Here is a 4932-nt window from a genome sequence, read left to right as displayed (position 1 = left end):
TAACAGAATGGTATTCTTTTGTCTTGGAGTGACTCAAGTTCAAGCTCAGTGTTCAATCTGTTTTATGTGTGGAATTTTATATAAATTAATATTGATCATGACCATTCAGTTGTCTCTTTATCCAATATGGTTAATTTTCTTGGTCTGGTCCTGTAATGGCCAGAGTGCCGCAGGGCATGAAAGCAGGACACACAGACTCCGTCGAGGAAGACAAACATTTATTAGAAAAGACAGAAGACAACTGCACTCACATATAACATAACCGATAAACACGTACATGGTGAAAATGAACATAAACACAGTTATCATTAATGCTGTGAATAACACTTAAACAACACGAACATGAACAAAGGCAAATGTGGACAATGACCGACAATACTGCACACAGCAGCCTGAGTTAAATAGATAGACATAACGAGACTAACCAGGTGCAGATGTGTGCAGTCGTGGTTACAAACACGATAAACAAAAAAACCTTCCCACTGCACGCGGCGGGCCACGTGACTTGTGGTAGGAGAGCATTCCAGGACAGAACCCCCCTCCAATGGGCATGGCTCCCGATGCACTGTTCCTGGAAACAGCCGCCGTGTATACATATACACTAACATAACAAACAATAATGCCTGGCGCCCACCCAACACAAGGTGGGTTGGTAGCCTTCACCCAGGGAGGTCTCTCAAAATTTGAGGGGGAAAGGCAGAGTTCATGCCTTTCCTTATGAGGGGGAAAGACAGAGTTCATGCCTTTCCAGGTACGGTCCACTGCTCTGAAGTCACGGCCACAGCTTGCAGCGGCAGCAACCTCCTTAAAGGGACCCAACTTGCACATACAACATTGCACCCACAAGCACTGTGGGTGCACACAACAACAAACAGACGTGCTTATAGACACACACAAAAAGGCGCCTTGACACAGCGCCTGCTGAAAGCGTAAGCACTGGGGGCGTATTCTTGGCCCTACTGGACACGCATATCCTCCACGGCTCTGAACATGCTACTCCCCTTAATGGTCCTCCCTTTTCCAGCCGTGTTAGGAGTGCCCCAGAGGCAGGCCACCTCTTGGGCTATGGGCAGACCCATCCAGTAGTCCTGACGTGTCCACGGAAGAGGAACAACCTGGGCTGCTTCCTTGCTAGCCAGGGACCTAGCTGGCTCCACCAAACTGCCTTCTCCGCGGTGCCCATGGAGCCAATTGGCTCTCTTTGCTCCTGGCTCGGTAGCCCCAGGCCCCCCCAAGAAATTCCAGGGGGCGTTCCCCTCCTCACTCTGGAGTGACCGCAAATGCTTGTTGCGTTCCTCTCCCCAACATCCAGGAATGCCACAGGGTGCACAGGCTCCGTCGACGTAGACAAACGTTTATTGGAAAAGACGGAAGACAATGGCGCTCACAAATAATATAACTAATAAACATGAACATAGTGAAAACAAACATAAATATGTTTAACATTAACGCTGTGAATAACACTTAAACAACACGAATATGAACAAAGACAAACATGGACAATGACTGACAATAATGCACACAGCAGCCTGAGTTAAATACATAGACATGAGAGCTATCTGTGACAGTTCAACCTACAATAATAAAAAAAACTATTACTAATCCTACTACTACTACTACTGATACTACTAATAATGATGATTATAATGAAATTAACTTAGGAAATATGGCCTTAGAGTAAATGATGGTGCTGTTCACTACAAAAAATAACAATAGAAGGTTATCTGAGACACCCAGTTCTGAAAGAGAAGCGGCCATTTCATGTTTTTGCCAATGAAGACTAAAGTGTCATGCCTTCTCAGGGGGTGACCACTTAGAGTGCATTCAGACACAGGAACCTAGTCTATGTTGGGTAACCCAAATGGGACCCATAAAACTTATGTGGTCCACTAATGGGGCCAAAGTGGGCTTCAGGTAGGGCCCATGTAAGCAATTAACCTCGAGACCCTCAGGGGCCAAGGGTTACTAAACCATATGGGGCAACATGGTGCCCACTCTGACACCATTATTAATTATTTTAAGGGGAAAAGAAGGGCCCCATGTGGGGCCAGTGAATGACATCTTATATGGGGCCAACCTTAAGACCACCTTGGCCCTATTATTGGCCCACATGGGCTATCGCACATGGGGCCTATACTAAGCTAATGGGCAGATATTTCTGAGCCCCGACTGGGTTGCACAAAATGGGCCCAAATACCATTCCATTTCAAACCCATGTGGAGTCCGCATGGACAAGCCAACTGCAATGTGCTCAGATAGAAGGTACAGTATGCATCATTAAATTACAGAGTCTTGTTCTGAAACATATACAGCAGTATTATCACACACAATATTAACACAAAAATGAGGAATTACTAGAGATCCAAATATTGCTGGAAGATGTATTATGCTACATACAAAGAAAATTGAAATGTTATTTGTGATGTGATTTTATACATGATGGGAAGATTAGTTTATGTGGCGTCCACACATTTGTTAAATCAAGTTTAAAAACCCTGCAGGATTGTAGCTTGTACATCATTTTGTTTGAAGATGTGAAGCTGTTTTTATTAAAGTTGACAGTGACAAACATTTGAATATTTTGCTAAATAAAGGAAAACATTTTTAAACAAAAAGAAAGCTTGCATTTTAAACATGAATGCAGTGTCCTTATATCATCTATAGCTATAAATTAAGTATCAAAAGGAAAGCTCCTACTTACACATTACAACCGCCTTTGCCGTTGGAAAGCGAGCTCATCTTAGCGTAATTCACCAGAACCACATCTAAAACACACAGGTAGCTAGCTAATGTTACAAAGATAATAGCTAAAACAAGCAAATGCTAGCTCATTTAGCAGTTAGCACATTCACATTCATGTCTTGGATAAAAGCATCAGCTTAATGCCAAAAATGTAAATCTTGACTTCCACTGCAGTTCCTTTAGAGCCACATATTAGATTTGGTCTTTTGATTGACATGTTCTCAATTAGAAAATACTATACAAAGTTATAGTTACTGGTGAGTGGTTCTTATCCCGGACCAATGAGCTAATAACTTTTTGTCAAGGTACTTCATGGAGAATTTAACCACTGATTAAACTATATATATATATATATATATATATATATATATATATATATATATATATATCACACACACACACACACACACACACACACACACACACACACACACACACACACAGAAACATCCATTTATTAAAACACACAATAAAGACTATGTAGCTCACAGGTTAACATATGGTTAAACACCGACAAACACTAACGATGACATGAGACCTTACATGCACGCACAGTAATGACGGAGAACGAGAAACAGGTGTGAAACACGGGGAGGGCATAGCCCTACAAATGTATACACATGCACACACACACACACACACACACACACACACACACACACACACACACACAGACAGGCGTCTGGGAGGAGGGGCCGTAATGTGACAGTACACAGTACTATAAAAGTTTCAAAGTTTTATTAACCTGGAGAATTTGTTGTTTGTCTCATTATTTTTTATAATAATAAGAATAATGAATTAAAAAACCAACAACAATTATAACAAATATAGAAGCAAGGCCTCTTTTTATGGCAGCTGAGAGTTCTGTCACTTTTCTGTTTGTGTTTTCTTGTACCAGCCTCAGTTTCCATCCTAGGACTGCTCCCACAAACAACACTGCAACCATCATCCAATCAGGAGGTTGTGTTCTACATCTACACTCAGGTGCAGAACTCACTGGAACACAATCACAAATACAAAGCAACAAATATTAAAAACAAAACCATTTTGCAGACATGGTTTTAAAACAACTCTTCAGATGGGTTTCTTCAGAAAATCTGTATGGGAAAAGGTTTTATTGTTTTAATCAAAAAGCTAAAAAGTTTAGAATAAAACAAATGACTCAAAAACATCAGTGATATTCAGGAAATGACTCTGCAAATATTTTTGTTGCTTTTAGATAACTAAAATATGCTACAGCGGTAAATATGCTACAGAGGTAAATATCAATGACATTTTAAATGTGAAAACAAAACTTACTTGTTGTAGCTTAGAGGGTTTCCCAAATATGTTCATAAAACTGAATGCCTTCTGCTTAATTCTGCAACCTAAATATTATACATATATAAGTAATAAATTTGATCACATATCATTGTTACCATGCTGAAACAGAACAGTCTCTCTCTCTCTCTCTCTCTCTCTCTCTCTCTCTCTCTCTCTCTCTCTCTCTCTCTGTATATTTTAATTAAACTGTAATAAATGTTTAAATGTAGCCTCTTTTGCTATGAATATTTTTACTGTGAAATGCACTAATGTTAAGTTGATGATGTGGACACAGTCTCTTCTCAGCTGTCAATATGCTAGTTCCGCAAGTTTCAGTAGAAGGAATATACCAGGAAGACTATAACACTAATACTGACACTAATAACAGTGGCAATTAGAACAAAACATTGAGTATAACATTTACCTGTGTAAGCTTTTCAGAGTCCAGATATAACTTCTCAGTTATGTTGATAGCACTGTTCCTGAGTTTATAAATAACTACCATCACTCATACATAAAACTTTAGACACCACCGCTGACTTCCTCAACTGACTCACCGCTGACTCTTTCAAATGTAAAATGAAAGTTGAAATGAAATATCAATGATAAGCACTACATGAAGAAACAGAAGAAATTTCAGAATAAACTTGTCAATATGATAGTGACCTATATGCTATACTGAAGAAATGTATAAAAATGCTCAGCTACATTTACAAAAAACAATATAAAAATGTATATAGCATATGTAATTGGTGGTGGTTTAATATGAGCACTAGGTGGAGCTACAGCTGCAAGAAAAGCCTTTGTGCTGAGAAAAATGTGTCTGGCACAAATGAGAAACCTACAATAAATGAGAATCCAAGAACTTGCCCCCCTTTTTTCTTGAGG

At 39.7% G+C, this 4932-nt stretch overlaps 1 long non-coding RNA gene across 2 annotated transcripts; it reads right to left on the bottom strand.

Annotated features, from left to right (window-relative positions):
* Nucleotides 1-231: 231 nt before the first annotated feature.
* Nucleotides 232-4580, bottom strand: LOC145652078 (uncharacterized). 2 transcript variants are annotated; one of them, XR_014118281.1, is made up of 4 exons: nucleotides 4469-4580; nucleotides 4042-4109; nucleotides 3638-3738; nucleotides 232-2765 (listed from the first exon to the last, which is right to left on the bottom strand). It is a non-coding gene; the product is annotated as an uncharacterized LOC145652078 (long non-coding RNA). The 2 variants fall into 2 exon arrangements; XR_014118280.1 differs by lacking the exon at nucleotides 232-2765 and having other exon boundaries at nucleotides 3464-3738.
* Nucleotides 4581-4932: the final 352 nt, after the last annotated feature.

This window comes from Electrophorus electricus, chromosome 18 (assembly GCF_041902795.1).
Source record: "Electrophorus electricus isolate QZ-2024a chromosome 18, ASM4190279v1, whole genome shotgun sequence".
Lineage (NCBI taxonomy): Eukaryota > Metazoa > Chordata > Actinopteri > Gymnotiformes > Gymnotidae > Electrophorus > Electrophorus electricus.
Note: the sequence above shows the minus strand (reverse complement) of the source record. Positions and strands in the feature narration are given on the sequence as shown.